Raw genomic sequence first — 21123 nt, 5'->3', positions numbered from 1 at the left:
CGGCCCATACGACCTACGCCTGGCTGGATCAATTCCTTATCACTCAGGCCACCTGGGCTTGTACCACAGACTCCACCATGGAGGCCCGCTCCCTTTCATACCATGCACACATTACCTTGACTCTGCGCTTCCCACTTACACAGACAGCCGCTTCGCAGTGACGCTTGAGGGACTCGCTGCTTCGGTCACCAGTGGTAGTGGACAAGATCAGGCGTTGCCTGACTGACTACCTGGCGCTTAAGGATGTTGGCACTACACCACTGTTCTCGGTGTGGGAGGCACTTAAACTGGTCGTGAGAGGGGCCTTCATCGCTAATGTGGCTTACGAAAACAAGACAAGGCAGACCAAGCGTGCAAAATAGAGACCAGCGTACGGGAGCTGGAAACCATTCATAGACGTAAGGGGCCCGCAGAATTTGGCACCAGTTAGAGAAGGAGTGACTCCAGCTGAAGCGTTTAGATCTTGATAGAGCTGAACATGTGTGGGTCCGGTTGAAGAACAAATATTACGTTGGCTCTAATAAAGGTGGTCGCATGTTGGCCCACTGTCTCCGTGGTCAACATGTCGCACAGGCTATCAAAGCGTTACCTGGAGAGATTGGGTTCTCGGTGACAGAGGTCACAGGGATTGTAGCAGCCTTCCAATCATTCTACGAGTCCCTATACTCCACTGCCTCCCCTACTTTGGCCAACCCCGGTGAGTACCTCCAAGACGCGGCGGTCACCCCTCTTCTGCCCAGTGAAGCAGAGGAACTGGAATCCCCGTACGCGTAGAGGAGGTGATCTCAGCTATCGCCCGCCTGAAGCCCCTGAAGGCACCATGCCCGATGGTTTTAGCGATTTGTTTTACAAGACCTTCTATGTCGAATTGGCCCCACTGCTCACCCTTTTATTCAATTTATTTCACGGAAACGGGCTGCCTTATGACCTCTATGCTTTAAGCTACTATCTCGGTCATCCCCAAACCGGGGAAAGACCCGGAACTTTGCAGCTCCTACCGGCTGATATCTTTGCTGAATGTTGATGCAAAGCTATACTCCAGCATCCTGGCCCATAGGCTGAACACTCTCATGCCCGGTTTGATTGATCCGGATCCGTCCGGCTTCATTCCGGGTCGACAATGAGGGGACAATACTAAATGGATCGATCTCCTGATTGACAAGGAGCAACGCTCTAAGGAAGAGACTCTAATATTGATGGTCAATGCAGAAAAGGCCTTTCATCACGTGCACTGGCCTTACCTCTTCACCACTCTCGAACGCTTTGGACTAGGGTCAGGATTCCGTGGATGGGTGGTGAGTATATATAGCGCTCCTTCGGTGGCTGTCAGTGCCAACGGTCTGCTCTCGAGCACTTTTACGGTGGGGAAAGGTACCAGGCAGGGCTGCCCTCTCTCCCCCTTACTTTTCACCTTATATATGGAGCCTTTCGCTCAACGACTCTGAGACAACCCGTTAGCGCATGGTGTCCCATTTGGATCAGATCACCATCTCATTAGCCTTTACGCCAACAACGTAATTTTCTCTGTGGCCCAGCCCCTTACTTCCTTGCTGGCCATAGTGGATGATCTGCAGGCCTTTAGCCAGGTGTCAGGCTTTAAAATAAATATGCAGAAGTCCCAAGTGCTCAATCTTACCGTTGCACAAGCAACAGTTGACAACTTGAAGGCGCAATTTGCTTTTGACTGGGTGACGCAGGGTATCACATATCTCGGGCTGGTTCTTTACAAAAGCCTGGCTAAAACTGTAGAGGTGAACTATACGACCTTCCTCTCACACATCCGCAAAGACTTGACCCGCTGGCGGTGCTTACCTGAAATGGTTTGGGAGGCTGGCCACTGTTAAAATGAACTTACTTCCCCAGGCCTTATATCTCTTTCAAACGCTTCCCATACAGCCTCGACGCACTCGCTCCAACATATACAAGCCGAGATTAAATGTTTTGTTTGGGGCGACTTCTCCCCGCTTGCAGACGTCCTTGCTGCAGCGCCCTAAAAAGAAGGGTGGCCTCGCACTGCCCAACATCGCCCGCTATTTTCAGGCCTCACTGTTGGGGTACCTCATTAAGTGGAATCGTCCCATGACGGAGAAGTATTGGGTCTTCATGTACCAGACAGTGGCGGGCCAGTACATCTGGAGGGAGGCTTGGCTGTTGCGGTCTGCCTGTGCTTGGGGGCTATATTTCTCACTGGTTACCCACCCTACTCTGCTTGCCTGGGATAGGGTTTTCACGCGGGCTAACCTCACCACTATCCCCTCACCGATGACCCCGATCTTCCTAAACCCTGATTTCCCGCCCAGGATGAATAGGAGGGTTGGCCAAAGCTAGTTGGAGAGTGAGTGTAAGCGCCTGGGACATCTGTTTGACATACAGAGCCTCATTCCTTTTTAAACATCTTCAAGTGGACTACAGCCTTACTGACTCGGATCTCTATTTACAGATACAAATGCACTGGGTATCCAGCACCATAATAATACCCTTGGCTATTAGACTGATGCTGCCGTTTGAGAAGTGGCTCCTTTGCAAAAAAGATGATCACAAACTTCTCTCTGAAATATACTTGTTCCTCTCTATGAGCACTGAGAAGACTCACTCAGCAGGTCAGAGGCACTGTGAAGTTGAGCTGGAACACACATTATCAGACAAGGAGTGTGAGGATGTCTTTTATAGGGCTCACCACACTGCACACTCCATGGGGCATGCTGAAACTGCATTTAAAATTGTATCCTACTGGTATCACACCCCGGCCCGCCTAACCAGGTGAAACCCTCAATGTGATGGCCTCTGCTGGCGCGGCTGTGGAAGCCCTGGTACCCTCCTGCACCTGTTGTGGAACTGTCCGAAGCTCACGAGATACTGGGAGAGTATACTTGATGACATTGATAGGGCCTTTGACACCACCATCCCTAGGCTTCCCGCTTATACACTCTTGGGACTGCCCAATGCCCTGACCTTCCCCTTGTGCTCTATCAGAGATAAACAGATGGCGCTAGCGCTGAACATCACACACTGGGTACTGTGAGCCAGGTGGAAATCAAAGTGGACCCCGGACCATACGCAATGGCTGCATCAGTTATGGTACCTTTTAGGCATGGAGAGGCTGTAAATGGCTACCCTTGGGAATAAATCAGAGTATGCTAAGATCTGGGCCCCCTTTATTTCCATTCTATCCACTGAATTCCGCAAACTGTCTTGTCCTAACAATCTCCGGATTTTGAAATTGATCCCCGAAGGATGGTGTGGAAGCATAGTGCAGTCTATCTTTGAAGGGCTAAAAATCATGACACTCTATAGCAATGTGGGGTATCACATTCATTAGTTACAGGCTAGATTGTATACTCTTTTGTTTTTGGCTCACAGGAGAGAAGTGGGTTGGGGGGTGGGCGTTGTTTCTCTGATGTTCCTTTATTCTCCTTATCAAAAGCAGACCCACTACAACTTCATGGTTTGTTTCAGGCTTTCTGTAAGCTGCTGCTCCTACTCCCCGCAGTGCATTGGACTCTGCTACTATCCACTTATTGTGGGTTTTAGACCTACCACTTATTTTTTTTTATCCAAAGCGGCCGGCCCTGTTTGGGTTGTAGGCGACATACTGTGTATTTACCTAAATGTGTGAGTCTTGATCTCACTGCCAGCCCTCCTGGTTTGAATATGACTATGCCGCCCACTAGGTTGTAGGTGATACTGTGATGTATTTTCACATTAAGTGATTTTCCTAATAAAAATCGATTTAATACTAAACTGCTTCTCGCTGAGTGAATACGGGATCTCTTTCCAGAGCGGCTCTCACTGTTTGTGGGTGATGTCAAGAGCATTGTCTGGGGCCCATTTCTACTGATATGAATGGTGGGGAGGAGGCTTGATTGTTGTAAAGCATCATACGTCTTGGCCGCCAGAGCCGGAGGCCGTCAAAGCTCCCCACCAGCTGTTCAAAGAGGGCAAGAGGGCAGGTGGCCGCCTCTGGATCGGGAGATGTAGAGGGCCTAGTGATGGAACTGAAAGTATTGATGGCGAGCAGTTTCAGGTAGACAAACTTATTTCTTACGCTGGTTGAAGGGCTTGACAAGCGGGCCCTGAAATAGGGCCTGTAAAAGGCTGCATTCATCCTGAACCTTAGCTCAGAAGGAGTCCTGGAGAAGAGCGGGAGAGAAGTCAGGGTTCTGCATAATTGGAGTGTTCAGGGATGGTAATGTAGCTAAACTCCGTCCAGTGGCGAATTTGTCCCATATCTCCAGTTCTGTATGTGTCAGGGTAACAATATAAGGACTACAGTGGTGATGTTGCTTTGGAAGCCAGGCGAGGTCCCAAAGAGGTTGATAAGCGACCGCTCAGTCTATGTGTACCGAGTGTTTCATGCTCTCGCTTACCACCCATTCAGAGATGTATCACAAGTGGGTGGCCCAATAATTATCCTGGAGGATAAAGCAGGTGAGCCCAACCCCGCTCCTTAGAGGAATAAGGAGCGCAGTGGAAACACAGGGGTATCTCCCTTTCCAGATGAAGGAGTGAAGTTCCTCGTGTTGTCGCTTGATATTGTTGGCGGGGATGGGGGTTGGCAATGTCTAAAATAGATATAGAAGCCAGGGAAGGACCTCCATTTTTACCACATTGATGCGGCATACCCACAATATGGGGAGCCGTCTCCAATGCCGAAGGTCTCCAAGAATTGCTTTGCGGTAACTTGCCCAGTTAACCCACATCCAAGTGACCAGGGAATGAATGATTGTAAGGCCTAAATATATAGCAGTGCATTGCGGGGGCACGAGTTATAGTTAGCTGAACTAACTAAAGTGGCAGAATTTCTATGGTTTTGTGTGAGTGAAATGTCCAACTAACTATAATGTCCCTGAAACGTATGTTTTTTTCAGTGAATTTGTAAGGTTTTTTAAATGTTAATTTTTAACTATAACATGCTTGAAACAGAGCTGTGTTGCAGAGTGGTGTAAAAAGGGGGAGTGGCCTTGGACCAACTCTCTGCAACGCAGCTCCCTGGCGCATACTGGAGGTACCTGGTGGGCTAGTTGGCCCCCAGGGACCCTCAGTATTCAAGGGGAATTAATTCTCCAACTTACAACGCACCAGGGGTCGCATTTGCAGAGTGCTGGAGGGAGGGGGTGGGGCCTCCGGCGTGATGCTGGCGTTTTTTATTTTATTTTTTAGAAGGGGAGCTGTGTGGCTCCCCTCCTGGGCCACTTCTGGCCCCGGGACCCTATCCCCCGGGGTCGATCCTTTGTGTTGGGGACTGTGGGGGGAGCCCCAATGCCCCCATGGTCCCGCCGGCTCCCCGCCTCCAGCGGGAGCCGGCATTGCTTTTCCACAAGGGGAGCTGCTGACATGCAGCTCCTCTTGTGGAAAAGCAACCCTGCATAGCTTCATTGAAGCGAGAGCAGGTTTCCCTGCTCTCGCTTCAGTGAAGCAAAGCAGCCTTTGATATGGCAGGATGGGAGCCGCATGGCTCCCGCCCTGCCATAGCAAACAGCAGTGTCCCAGGGAGTGAACCCCGGGACACTGCAGGAGCTGGCCCTGGGGTGGCGGTCCCCAGGGCCATCAAGGGGTCCAGGAGGGGGGCTGCGTGGCCTCCTCCCAACATTTAAAGCCCCGGGGAGGTGGTGGTCCCTGGGTACAGGGGTCCGTAATGGACCCCCGTTTTTAAATTCAAAGTGCCCTGGGGAGGTGGTGGTCCGGGGACAGTGTGGGGGGCTCAAGCCCCCACACTAATTAATTTTGACAGCCCCGGGGAGGTGGCGGTCCCCGGGTGGCTTGTAGTGGCCTGCGAGTCACCTCACCCTTATTTAATGAAGCCCGGGGAGGTGGTGGTCCCCGGGGCAGCTTGGGGGGGTGGGACCCCCCACGCATAATTTTTTTTTTTAAAGTCCTGGGGAGGTGGCAGTCCCCATGGCTGCGGGGGCCCCAGCAGGTCCCCGCTACAGTAATGAGGATTGCCCCCGGGACCAGGCCCACCCGTGGGCTTTAAAAAACAAAGCATAGGTGCCCGCTCTTCGTTTTCTTTTTCATTTTCGAAGGGGTTTGCGCACCCAGGATGGCCCGGCCAAAAATAATAACAAAAAAAAATTGGGAGGGGGTCCTGGGGGTCCTTGTGCGACCTCCTGAGCAGGCCTACGGGGTCAGGGGGTTTATACCCTGGCCCCTTTTCTTGCTTTTTATATTTGTTTTACTGTTTTTCACAAAATGGTTGCCAACACTTCCTGGTTTGGAGTGATGGCAGCAAATCAGAGTGACACTCGTGCCCGGGAGGGTTCGCGATCCCTCCTCTGTGTTCAGATATTGACATTTTCTTTTTATAATTTCTGCTGAACAGATTTACACCAAATGTGGCCAAAGGGTAGGTCAGAAAGAGCACTTTTTATTAAATGGTGTAAATCCATTCAGTAGTTCCTGAGAAATTAGAAAAAGAATGGGTTCGAAATCTGTCCTCCATAGGAAACTTTAGACAAAGCTACAGCCCGAACTGCTGAACGGAATCACACAAAATTTGGCAAAAAGCTAGCCCTTAGTTCAGAAAGAGACCTTTTTTTAAATGAATTGAATCCGTTCAGTAGTTCATGAGAAATTCATAAAATAGAGGTCGGAAAATCAATTTCCCATAGGAAACTTTAAACACGGTTACATCTTTAACTGCAGAACGGAATTACACCAGATTTTGCAAAACGGTAGCCCTTGGTTGAGAAAGAGACCTTTTTTTTAAAATGATGTAAATCCGTTCAGTAGTGGCTGAGAAAATCAAAAAATAAAAGTTTTGATATATAGAGGCTCAGTGGATCCGCGCACCCTCCTGACCATGAGCTTTATTCTAATTGGCTGTCAACACTCCAAACCAGGAAGTGTTAGCAGCCATCTTGTACCTCAGTAACTGAGGCACAAGAAAACAGAAAAATAAACGCACAAACAAGAAAAGGGGGCAGGGTAGAAACTCACTTGGCCTGCTTAGGGGGACCCACAAGGACCCCAGGGACTAAAAAAGTATTATTATTTTTTTTTAAATCTTCCGAATTCGCACTGGGTGCACAAATCCAGCCGAGAAAAAAAAAGAAAGCGTTGGCTCCCTTGGCTTCATTATTATTTAGCCCCGGGTTGGCCAAAATTGCAGCGGCCCAGTGGGACCCCCACAGCCCCGAGTACCGCCACTGCCCGGGGGCTTTGAGAAAATATTTGCAGGGGCCACATGGACCCCCCGCAGCCCCGTGGACCGCCACACCCTGGGGCTTGTTTTTTTAATGTTTGGGGGTACTCCAAGGCCCTCCATGCCCCAGGTACCACCACCCTGGGGGCTTTTAATAATTATTTGTGGGGGGCACACTGCCCTCCCGCAGCCCCGGGGACCGCCAACCCCCGAGGCTTCTTCAAAAAAAAAATATATATATACCTGTGTAGGGGTGCTTGAGCCCCCCCACATGCCCTGGGGCTGTGCATGTGATGGGATAGGGCGGAGCGGCCCCCCCTCTGCAGCTTGTGATGACCCTGGGGACCGCCACCCCCCAGGGGCAGCTCCTGCAGTGTACCAGGGTGCCCACTCCCAGGACACTGCTGTTTGCTATGGCAGGGAGGGAGACTTGCGGCTCCCTCCCTGGTTTGGATTTTAGAAGAGAGAGCAGGAAACCTACTCTCTCTTCCAAAATCCAAACCACATTGCTTCTCGACACGGGTAGCTGCATATCAGCAGCTCCCCGTGTGGAAAGGCAATGCCGGCTCCCCCAGGAGGCGGAGAGCCGACGGGGACAGTGGGGGCATTGGGGCTCCCCATGGTCCCCAACAAGAGGCCAGGCCCAGGGGGGTGGGGTACTCGGGGCCAGAAGTGGCCTGGGAGGGGGGCCACGCTGCCCCCTCCTCCATAAATAAAAAATATATATTTGTGTTAAGCTATGCAAAGGCCGGCCCCTGAGCATGGGGTCCCTGGGGCCATAAATGGCCTGAGGAGGGGGGCCACGCAGCCCCCCTCCAAAAATAATAAATAAAAAATAAACACTGGCCCTGCCCCTGGGATGGGGTCCCCGGGGCTGAATATAGCCTCGGGAGGGGGGGCACACAGCCCCCTTCCATTTAGAAAAAAAATAGGGGTTAGGCCCTGGGGGATGGGGTCCCTAGGGCTAATAAAATAGGAAAGGAAGTGGGGCCACACAGCTCCCCTTCTTAAAAAATAAAAATAAAAAAAAGACCGGCATCGCCGAGGCCCCGTCCTCTCCCAGCAACACTCTGCAAATGCCCTCCTGTGCTGCGTTTTAAGTTGGGCAATTAATTCCCCTTCAATACTGGGGGTCCCTGGGGGCCAACTAGCCCACCAGGTACCTCCAGTAAGCGACACAGGGTTGCGTTGCAGAGAGGTGGTCCAGGCCATTCCCCTTTTTACACCTCTCTGCAACGCAGCTCTGTGGTACTTACTAGAAGTACCTGGTGGGCTAGTTGGACCCCAGGGACCCTCACGATTCAAAGGGACTTTATCCCCCAACTTAAAACGTGCCACGGGTGTGTTTGCACAGTGGTGAAGGGAGGGGGCGATGCCTGAGGTGACATGTGTGCATACACGCCCTGTGGCACATTTTAAGTTGGAGAATTAATTCCCCTTCAATCCTGAGGACCCCTGGGGCCAACTAGTCCACCAGGTGCCTCCTGTAAGCGCCGCAGGCCTGCGTTGCAGAGAGGTGGTCCAGGCCATGCCCCTTTTTACACTTCTCTGCAACGCAGTTCTGTGGCGCTTAGTGCACCTACCTAGTGGGCTAGTTGGACCCCAGGGACCCTCAGGATTCAAGGAGACTTAATCTCCCAACTTAAAATTCGCCATTGGGCACAGTGGATAATGGAGGGGGCCGGGCCTGAGGTGACGTGTGCAAACTCACCCTGTGGCGCGTTTACATTTGGGGAATTAATTCCCTTTCAATCCTGAGGACCCCTGGGGGCCAACTAGCCCACCAGGTGCTTCCAGTAAGCGCCACTGTACGGCATTACAGAGAGGTGGTCCTGGTCACGCCCCTTTTTACACCTCTTTGCAATGCAGCTCTGTGGCGCTTACTGGGGGAACCTGGTGGGCTAGTTGGACACCAGGGACCCTCGAGATTCAAGGGAATTTAATCCCATGTTTTTTTCAGTGAATTTCTAAGGTTTTTTAAATGCTCTTTTCTAACTATGACGTGCCTGAAACCTTTGGTTTTTTCAGGGAATTTCAAAGGGTTTTTTACATGCAAATTTCTAACTATAACATACCTGAAACCTATGTTTTTTTAAGTGAATATATATATATATATATATATTACCTACTGGCGGTCGCCAGTAGGTATATATAGTTAGGATTTTTTCCCTATGGGATTTTTGAAAATTCTATGTCTAATAACTTTGGCGTTTGTGGACGGAATTGGCTGAAATTTTCAGGAACATGGCACATTTTGTTTCTGAGCAGCCCTTGAAAATTTGGGGGGGGTTCGTCAAGGGGGGGCCGAGAAAAAAGGGGGGTCCCAAAACGTGTTTTAACATTGAGTTTTCCATAGGGCGGTTGGCCTCACTTTTAGCCCGAAGGGCTGAATGGATTTGCACGAAACTTGGCAAAATTGTAGGGACTGGTAGCCCGATGTGCCTTTTGTAGGTCTCAATATATGTGCTTCAGTGGATTTTGAGAAATTAACGTTCAAAAAAAGATATATATCTGTAACAGCGGACCGGGCAGCGCTCCAGTTCGCGTACTTTTCGCGCAACGGAGCTTTGTGAAGTGAAGCTGATTGGTTCTCCGGCGTCTGTAAACATTCCAAACAGTCCGTAGCGGCCGCCATCTTGTCTCTCGGTAGGATCGAGAGACAAGAGGAGGCCAAAGCGAAGGGGCAAATGACCATAAGGGGGCATAGTAGATTCTCGCTGACCCCCTAGGTTTGATGTGGAGGTTTTAAAAGGGCCCCGCGGGGCAAAAAAAAAAAATAATAATAATAATCGAACGGCTGAATGGATTTGCACGAAACTTGGCAAAATTGTAGGGACTGGTAGCCCGATGTGCCTTTGCTAGGTCTCAATATATGTGCTCCAGTGGATTTTGAGAAATTAACGTTCAAAAAAAGATATATATCTGTAACAGCGCTCCGCTTCGGAGCTTTGCGAAGCTGATTGGTTCTTCGGCGTCTGTAAACATTCCAAACAGTCCGTAGCGGCCGCCATCTTGTCTCTCGGTAGGATCGAGAGACAAGAGGAGGCCAAAGCGAAGGGGCAAATGACCATAAGTGGGCATAGTAGATCGTCCCTGACCCCCTAGGTTTGATGTGGAGGCTTTAAAAGGGTCTCGCAGGGCAAAAAATATATATATTGTTTTTTTTGTTTTTTTGCGTGGAGTGCGCCCGGTTCGCGAACCGGGAAGCGTTCTGGGGAGCGTACTTTCTTGAAAATTAGTGAAAAAGTTAGAGTAAAATAATAATTGCGAGTGATCAGATGTAGGGTAGCTCTGAGAAGAGCTTTTGGGTTTATGGTACATTTAGGTACTTATAAGTAGGTACCAATGCACAGTCTTAAATTCAAAATGAAAACTCTGTTGCCCTCATCTGAGAAGTGAACTCCATCTCCTCTGTAGATATCTTGCATGTAGTAACACAAGTTATTGTTGTACAGGGAGCCCATTCCATGGTCTCTCATGTAAGCTGAAACAGATTTGTTTACATGCTTCCTCGACTTCTCAATTTGTGGACAAAATTGGTTTGACCACCTCCATTTCTGTCTTTGGCATATATTTGAATATACCAAGGCAGTCTGGGGAAAAAGTGCCATCAATTGCTCAAAGGTGTCCTTTAAAAGCATTTCCAGACCTACCCCAGTCAAAGTGCCCAAATCATTACCTCCACAGTGCACAATTAACAGGTCAGGTTTTGGCAAATGCATAAAGGTTTTCACCAATGGTATCAATTGGTGACATTTTAATCCTCTGTGGCCAAACCACTTAATTTCCACATCTTGTAAATTGAGGTTAGGTAAATTCCTGTTCTCAGCATACCTCTGAGCCCAATAGATGTAACTATGTCCAACAATCCAGACAGAAAACATGGTGAGAGAAGGTTCTCCTGCAGTCAGATGAAGTGTGGCAATGAAATGGCAGTTGAAAAAATAAGAGTTTAAAATGAAAAAAACTGTGGAGTTTCTGTGTTAATGAAGCAGTAACAGTGATTGGTGGATTTTGATTGCTGAAAACAGAAAGTTAGGGTGCATGGATGAGTTGTTTGAAAGATGTATTTTGAGTGGTCAAGAAAAAATCATTAAATGAAAGAATGCACTGGATATGAGGTGCACTGAGAGTTCAGAGTTCAATTGCAACATTGTTGTGTGAACTTGCAAACACCAGAGGTCTTCCAAGACGTGGTTGCCATGCAGAAAAGGCATGAAATGGCAGAGGGGGGAAGGGTTTTCATTTGAAAAAAAGTGAGGGAAGAGTTTTGATTGGGTGACATGAGAGATATGTGTGAAGAATTACAGCATTTCTGTGCTTTTGATAGCTGCAGACTCTGGAGTGCATACCTTTTGCTCTGCTGAAGACAAATTGGTGTGTTTCTGAGACTGTTTTGAAACTCAAAGTATTTGCTAAGGTGAGAAAAGATTTCTTTAATTTAGATAGAAAATAGTGTGCTTTAAGGAGAAAATTATGAAGAAAGTTGTGTTTTTCAAATGTTGCTTTGTCTCAAGTGTTTTACAAATAGATTTTGTTTCTTTGAGAAATTGTAATTGGAGAAAATGTGAAGTATTAGTACTGACAGGGTTTTTATGTGCATAGGAGCTGTGGAGTGTTTTCAAATTATGACTTGTAAATCGTTTTTGAGAAAAAGCAATGGTTTTAATATTGATGACAAGGACATAATGGTGTCTGCTTCTTTATAAGGTAATTGAGAGTCTCTGATGTTATTTTTCCCATTTCAATGTAAGAAGTTTGTCTGTGGAGCAAATTGCTTGTAAATATGCTCCCACCTGTGCATGGCAAATTTAGATTTTGAATGTTTGCGTTACATAGGCATGTTAAAGGTGACTGAAACATGCTGCAAAGGCAATCAAAAAACGCTTTTATGTGTCTTAAGGACATTTTAAGTCATTTCCCCATGTGCAGTGTTTTCAAATTATGAGTTGAAAATCGTTTTTGAGGTAAAGGAATGTTTTCAAAATGTATGTGCGCCATATGCCCCCAAATTTCTTTTTCAGGGGTGCAGCAGGGTGTTCTTGAGACACCCCTGCACCCTCGGAAAAATTCGTAATTTGCGATGAGGTAATTGCTAATCGCAAATTGCACCTTCATTCCTATGGGCCTCCTGCTGCATGGAAATGAATGGGTAATTTGTAATTAGCAAATAGCTCATCGCAAACTAGGAATGGTAAAGAATCGCTATTTATTCCTTAAAGTTCGCTATTTAGGAAATGCAAAAAACTTTGATGATACATATGGCGGTTCATCTCTAACAAGATAAGAAGCATAGGGATAGATTTATGATGACTGGCGCATCACCAGGGATGTGTTAGTCATTCTGTGCCGCTGTTCCGTCACCTATGGTGTGCTGCATTTACAATGCGGCGCATCATGGGGCAAAAACAGCACAGATGCGTGACGTATCTGTGCCGTAAAGGTGGCGCATTGCTGGAGTTGTATCGCAAGTGTGATGAAGCTCCAGCAAGGCTCAGGGGTGTCCCTGTCGCAGGGTTTCTGTTCTCACACAGAACTGTGGACAGAGGATTGGAACCTCGGCGAATTAGGGTGCCCCAAAACTCACCTTAGTAATCAAAAACCCCTTAGCAAGCTAGGTACAGTGTCACATTGGATATAACAAACTCTCAATGTTTAGACAATCCAGAATATGAACTTATAGTACCTCAGGATACGTGGAACTCATGAACAGTCGGTCGTTATATATTTCTTAGAAACCAGAACATGGAGTTAAGAAGAACACATGTGTATTTGAAATGTTTATTTACTAATGCCGTCTTCTCAGGCGTAGTATCTTAGATAATAGAAGTACACATATTATCAGTAGCAAAATTACCAGCATAGTTACTAGTACATAAAAAGCGAATGGTGACAGTATGTTAACATGCTGTAAATGAATAAGAGTTAGCAACACTTATAAGCAGCCGCGGGCCGTGGAGGGAGTTACGGTGGGGCAGGGAGGCGGGGAGGGGGAGGGGCAGGGTGGAGAGGGCTCCACCCTGCCCCTTCCCCTCCCCGCCTCCCTGCCTCACCGTAACTCCCTCCACGGCCCGCGGCTGCTTATATCTGACCCTCCCTAATACACATATTATATTATTTGCTAAGAAGGTCTCTTTGTGTTGGTTTAGGGCGTGCCCATACTTTAGTGTCTTAGATTTGAAGGAATCACATCAGCATACACCAGCTCTCTCTTCATGTGAACCGCATCAAGTGTTGTGTATGTGTGTTCGGCAAAGCAATATAAAACCCGCCTCATGCCCAGAATTGGCAGAAGCTGCACTTATGTTATGAGTATGAAGTCGTGGAGATCAGACCTCATAACAATTCTGTATCGTGTTGTTCTTGAAACTTCAGCAGTCGCTGTACAGATATAGTTTAACAAGCAAAGCAGATAGTAGAGCAATAACATATTATTCTCATGTAAACCACGATGAACTACTAGGTTGAAAGCTAAAGCAACAACTAAGTGTCGTGTGCAGAAGTTGCAAAAAAGGAAAAATGGCGTTTAAACCGGTAATGAGCCCATGCTAACTTAACACGGTGTAAAGATATCCAGGATCTAGATGACACCTCCCCATGATCCGGAAACGAACTGAATAAGATAATAGAAGTGGCATCTCATGAGAGCAGATTGCAACTTTATATGTGGACGGTCCGCAAGGTAAAACATTAAAAACTAGGAAAATTTAATGCTAAAGAAAAATAAAACAGCCAACTACTTTATCGAGGCTTAAGCCAATAGGCAAGCTAAATAATAAAAACTTGACAAATAAGTCAATGAATTGTCAATGAAATGCTAGTACTCAGCATATCAAACATGAAAAAGGTCTATGACATAACTGTGTATGCAAAATAAGCTGCAACAGCCTCCAATAGGAAGTCACTGTCTTCATCCGAAAAGAGTTCAGCCATCCAATTTAAAAGCGGAAAAGAACATAGTGCTCTCCCAGCACCGGATCCTCTATCACCATCAGAGGACAGCTCGGTGGGTTTTCAAGAAAGCTCTGTTCCAAGAAAGACTGTGTTGCCGCCAGTAAATTCCAGGGACCAATTAGTCCATGCATCAATGCCACAGCCATAATCCTTTCGCCAGGACAAACCAACTCGTGAGTAATGATAGGAGTCATCAGCTGATTAAAGTCGACGTCAGGAGAAACCGGTCCGCAGAGACACAAATCAATGGCCCAATCGAAATCACAGGTCAGGCAGTGAAATACAGGCTGGACACAGGTGAAGTAGGAGAATCGAAAAGATAATCCATATGCCGTGCTTAATATCGCCAACGGCATTGTGCCATAATATTCAAGCATGCGATTGCGGAACAGCGTCAGCAGCTGCAGGGCGGGAGCTTGCACAGGAGGGACATCCATATTTAAAAATGTAAAAAAGCACAAGAGCGTCCGCTGGTAATGCAAGTAAAAATGGGAATCCACCAAGCACAGTGGAAAAAATAGAATGAAAGAAAGCAGGGATGACTCCAAAGATTTTCTCAAATGAAGTCACGAGACCACTGGTAACAACTTTAAAAAAGTGCGCCAGGCCCTTTGTGGAGGACGCGTTAAAGATAGTCCGAACCATCTTGCTGAAATGGAAAGGCAAATCTGTATTTAAAAGGGTCTGCACCTCTGTACGGGTGTTCGCTATGTGAAGCACGAAAGTTTCACGGGCCGAACTCAAGGCCACCTCTCTCTGAGACAAAAGAGCTCTTATTCTTGCCATGCCGTTGAAATCTGTTCCCAAGGTTGGTATTTGTGGCCAGATTGAAAACTCCCTATGTTCATGTGTGGGAGGAAATAGAACATTTCTGCAGCAAATAACCCGTTCACTTACTGTTACGATAAAAGGAATACTTTTAATTAACCCTGAACAATCTTCATTATTGAGCATCAAATAACTACCATTTTCCAACAACTTGAACGTGGGGATGATAGCAGGAACTGGCGTGCCTTGCAACACGCAAGCCATATTTGGTCGGTGTTTGTTGCATGAACCGTGTAACTGTATGTGCCTACACATTAGTGAATGATGTGGCGTCTCAGTGCATTCCTCTCCATTCAGATAAACTTCTTGATCATCTTTGAAACATCTGTATGTGTATGGACGCGACCAGACCTCATGAAGAAAACCACTACCTAAAGGTGCATAACGACCTATTGGTATATATTTCATACAATTTGAAAACTTATATAAAGCAAAAGGCAGCGTTATTAAACCGTGGATAAGGCACGTTGCCAAAGCAGCCAACCTTTTGGATTTATACTGGAAATGTTAAAGGAAGAATTATGGAGTAGGGCCTGTAAATCTTTAATGGACAACCGAGTAAAATTACTCCAACCATCATATTCCTCTAACTCCGGGATAGTAGGGGTGTTTAATTTTTTAGAAGTAGCCAATCCAAAGCATTTGGTCTGGGAAATTGTTTCATTCACAAACAACATATGATTTGGGATGACATATGCACGGTGCAAAGCCTCAGTGCCTTTTACCTGCCAGGTTAGTGAACCCCAAACTGATGTAGATCCTGGATATCTTTACACTGTGTTAAGTTAGCATGGGCTCATTATTGGTTTAAACGCCATTTTTCCTTTTTTGCAACTTCTGCACACGACACTTAGTTGTTGCTTTAGCTTTCAGCCTACCTGCGTCAAGATCTATGCCTGCTTCAAGCAGGCGCAGGGTTTTGATGCAGCTTTGTCCTATCTGATTGTAAATGCGGCAGACTGTGGGTGGTAGAGCAGCGGTGCACGTTAACTGGTGCATCTCTGGGGATGTGCTAGTTAATATAAATCTGCCCCTTTCCATACATACTGAGCATGTCATGAATGATGTAATATGTGACATCATCAGCAGTGGATTACGGGTAATAGTATCTCTAGTTTACTCCCCTATAGCTGTCTTTCTTTTAACATAACTGTCTGTTTCCTTCCCTTATACTTACTGTTTTTTTGGTTCGCTTCCGGTTCGCGTACCGGCGAGCGAACTGGGAAGCGAACTAAGAGAAATAGAGGTTGGCACAGTTCCAAATATTGTACCAATTTTTTAATACCGGGGAGGTAGTTCTGAAAAGAACTTTTTTTTTATTGTTTTTGTTGTTTTATATTTTTTTTATTATTTTTCTGAACATTTTTTTACTTTTTTTGAATTTTTCTGAACAGTTTTATATTTTTTTTGTTTTTTTTTTGGAGGGGGCAACGAAAACGATTCATTGTAAAGGGCTCAACAGGAGCAACAAAAAAAAAAAAGAATTTATTGTTTGGGGCGTTTCGGACAAACATGAGCATGATTGTCAATAGCTCTGTTGATCAGAGTGATGCTACTTTCTCCGTAGCAAATGAATCCACTGCAATGTACGCAGACTTGTTTTACTTCACGAAATCTCGTTTGTATATTTGGCACCATCTCCCTGCCCTCTGGTCCCGTTACTTCCGGTACAACAGATCTTCTGGCCATAATAGGGAGATTATCTAGGTCGTTACGAAACTGTGCAGCACTGTAGTTGTTAGGATGCCACCTAGTCATATGGCGATGCATTGTGTAGTTTCCGAAACTGTATTTTTTGTCGGTCCCTCTGGACAGTCTATCTTGACATATAAGGCAAGTTACGTATCTTGCATTTACTTTTTTCTGACCTTTGGGAATTTAAAAAAATTGCCAAATGAAGTTTTCTTTCCGGTGAGACGTCCTGGGCTCCTCAGGCAAAAAGTGCCTCTCTTCGTGCTCTTCGTCCTGTTCCTCTTCTTCCTCTTCTTGCTGAATTATAACTTCAGCAGGTGGTCCACTCTTCCTTGGATGTGGTGGAGGTGGTGGGGAAGCACCAGCTGAAGCTACTAAAGAAGCCATTGCTCACTGGTAACAAAGGGTCTTTCTCTCACAATGATGAAAGTCAGAGTGAGGAAAGAAGGAGGGATTTTCATCATTTGGGAAAAACAATAGTTCTCAACCAATGAAAAGTGTTCATTTTAGATTATATGACCTAGTCTTACATCATTAGGAAACCAAAAGTGAAATGAACCAATGAAAAGTGTTATTACCAAGTCACATGACCTGCTGTGTTTACGTTACGCGCTTTGCAGGGCCTCCCGGTTTGCTTCCAGAAACCTGCGCTTTGCGCCTCGCTTCGCGTACCAGTTCGCTAACGTAGCACGTCATATGACGTATCACGCGACAACGCGAAACGTCATGTGGACGGGAGGCGTCACGATGTTGTTTTCTAACGCGGCAGTTGCGGTAAAGAAACGTTTACCGGCTCGCGGTCTATTTCGCGGCATCAAGGTCAGCTAACGGGAAGTTTCCCGATTCGCAAAGCGGGAACGAAGAAAAAAAAATATTAAATTTTTTTTTTATTAATAAACATATAAAATATATTTTTGGATTTAAAGAAGAATACATTTTACAGCTACAGATATTAGCTGTTAAAAAACCAATGAAATTCACTGAAAAAACCATAGGTTATAGACCATATATAGTTAGGAATTAGCATTTAGAAAACCTTATTTTACTCACACAAAACCATTGAAATTCCATATATAGTTAGTTGCACTAACTATATATCGCGCACCCGCAATCCACTGCTGATGATGTCACATATTACATCATTGATGACATGGTCAGTGACATCACTGATGACATCACTGATGACATCTCAAATGACATCACTGATGATATCTCATTTGACATCAATGGTCACATCAATGATGATATCATTAATGTGACAATACAATGCATCTCCTCACACTTTAATATAACCTCTGTTACACCCAGTCTTAAATACAGAGTATAATTTTTGAAACCATTGACACACCAATACTAGTTACTACATACGCACTCACTGATTCCTACGTCTACACACACATTCACTCATTCACCCATACAATCATTCATACATACAATCACTCATCTTTACAACACTATCATATGCACTCATACACCTATACAGACACTCACACTCTGCCACTCATCCATGGAGTTACTCACACACCTAGTCAGTCCTGTAAAGAATCAATCACACTTCCATTTTCTAATCTACACAGTTAAACATAGAGTACCTTACATTTTCAAACATATACTAACACATACTTACTCTCTTATAGAATCACTGATACAAGTACACATTGATCTGCACAGAGTCACACACCTCCCAGCCAGCCATACACACACTCAGCCTCCCATACAAATACTTGTGCAACCAATCAATAACCCATATAGCTACTTATATAGCTACTGATCAACACATGCAGCAGCTTGCACAACAACAGACATACTGATGCACACTTTCAGACAGTTTAGTCACTAACCCGTGCATTTAGTAAGACGCATTTAATCACTCACTCATACAGTCAATCACGCACCTACTAAAACCTTCATTCAGACACTTATACATCCACTCATTCTTCAATATGTAAAACATATTTAAACTTTACAGAAACACATAATCACTGGATGTTGTCATCAGTGATGTCATTTGAGATGTCATCAGTGATGTCATCAGTGATGTCACTGACCATGTCATGAATGATGTAATATGTGACATCATCAGCAGTGGATTGCGGGTGCGCGATATATAGTTAGTGCAACTAACTATATATGGAATTTCAATGGTTTTGTGTGAGTAAAATAAGGTTTTTTAAATGCTAATCCCTAACTATATATGGTCTATAACCTATGGTTTTTTCAGTGAATATATATATATATATATATATATTGAAATACCCCTACACCCCTAGAATTACACATGCTACCCAATACCCATAACCCCTAAAACCCTAAAATTACACTTACCACCCCAATACCCATACCCCCTAAACCCCAAAATTACCCCTATGACCCCATAACCCATACCCACCCTGAACCCCAAAATTACCCTTGGTACCCCAAAACCCATACCTACCCTAAACCCTAAAATTACCCTTGGCACCCTAAAACCCATACCCACCCTGGACCCTAAAATTACCCTTGCCATCCCAAAACTCATTCCCACCCTGAACCCAAAAACTAACCAAAATATACTTACCTTTCAAACACATATATCTTTACCATTAATTCTTTACAACAAAATTAGTTGTAAAGGCATGCGTGGTAAAGGTATATACGTTGTAATGGCATGCATTTTCCACTAGGTGGGCAAGGCAAGGCTGTGGACATTATCCCAACCCTGCTCATTCCGTATGAAGCCGATCTGGTCAGAATCTATTTTACTGTTACTGTTATTGACCCAGAGAGGAGGGATTCTAGGTGATTGGCCAACGTTTTAGTGTAGTGTTAGTGGTTGTAAGAATGTGCAGGGGATAAAGAAGGGGGCCAATAGGGCCCAATCTTGTGAACCTCTCCACTAAGGGTCAGGAGAAAAGGAGCAGATCGTATAAAGATGTCACCCTCAACGAAGGAAAGGTTAGTGTCAGGCCGGAGGCCAGTAGCAACTCAAGTGGTGAGTAAGACCTGTAATGGAAAATATAACAGGTAAGCATTCAAAGACTGAGCTCTAAACCTCGAGCACTGCCAAGTGGGCTGATGATTCGATGGGCCAGTGAGTGTCAAAAGCAGTTGAGGCACAAGACATGGACATACTCTGCTTCTGTTAATTTTCCTTGGCCGAATCTGCCTTTTCAGAGAGTGAGTCTTGTGCAGTATTGTTGTGGTGGGTGCGCCAGCATCGCTCGACCGTATGCAATTTGGATCGCCTGGAATCTGATGCGCAGAAGGTGAGGGCAAGTTGTCTCTGCTAGTGGAGGCCCTCAAAGGCCGAAGAGCATCTTGGCCTCTGAACGGGATCAGAACATACTTTGCTTTCCATTCCATAAGAAAAGCAAGCCAAAGGGATGCATCCATAGATATTTGACACCCTAAGTGTGCAAGTGCTCCATCACTGGTTTAAAGTCCCATCAGTTCTTCAGAGTGAGCGGGAAGATGTCCTGGTAGATCTGTGCAGTGTGGCCGTGAAACACAATATCTGCCTTACCCCTGGCTGCCCAGAGCACATCGTCTTTATCCTGGAAAAAGTGAACCCTGGTCAGTATATCTGGGGTGCATGTGGTCTATACGAAGCAGCAGTGACTCAATGTGCTCTGCAAAGACCCAGGGTAGCCCCTCCAAATTCTCCAGATGGCCAATAGCATGTCTCTAGTAAAGAACTTGATGTCCTCCCCTCCGCCCAATGGAGAATTCCTCTAATAAGCAGGTTGTTGCATTGGCCGCGGTTATTTAGCTCTTTCTGCTTGGCCTGGAGTTCAACATGTTGGGCCAGCCCATTGACCTTTCCCCAGAAGTCTTCCTGATCTTCCACACCGAGGTTGACAGTGCATTCCAGAACATCAGCCTGGTCCCCTACTGTTGCTATGACCCTTTGCAAATCGTTGAGACAGCTTTTAAAATTTCTCCAAGTAGTTCTACATGATGGAGAGGGCGGGGGATGCAGGGGGCTGAGTGGACTGGTCTTTCTTGCAGCTTATTTTGGAGGAAGTCACTTTAGCCAAAAGGGAGACCACAGAACAGTCCCTGTTGGACTTGTCTCTGGGGATAATAGGCCAGCCCACACTGCCGTTGACTTCTAGGGTGCCACATGACGATATTCCCCATTGAGTGTGAGCAGTTAGCGAATGGAGCCTGGGAGGGATGTCCACATCGCACAGAGATCAGTGATTTAGTAGGGCACGAAAATGTCTCATCAGCGTGGGACTGGTGGGTCCCTGGGGAGCGCTGTCAGTCCATTTGCCTCAAGGTCAGTGGTGTGGGAGGCACATGGTCTCAGCAAAGGCCCATGAGCTTGCAATTTCAGACTGGGCAGTCCATGTCCTCAGCATCAGATATCAAGAAATCAGTAAGGCCACATGGACTGTTAGCTCCTCTTCAGTTCTCAGATCTCCCCATACACGCTGTGTCGGGGGAAGCCCGCCAGACTCCCCAAGCTCCGCAAACACCCACAGGGCAGTCTCTGCCATCACAACACTCGAGGGTCGCCGTGCCCC

This window comes from Lissotriton helveticus, chromosome 2_1 (genome assembly GCF_964261635.1).
Source record: "Lissotriton helveticus chromosome 2_1, aLisHel1.1, whole genome shotgun sequence".
Taxonomy (NCBI): Eukaryota; Metazoa; Chordata; class Amphibia; order Caudata; family Salamandridae; genus Lissotriton; species Lissotriton helveticus.
The sequence above is the reverse complement of the archived record's forward strand: the minus strand, read 5'-3'. Positions refer to the sequence as shown.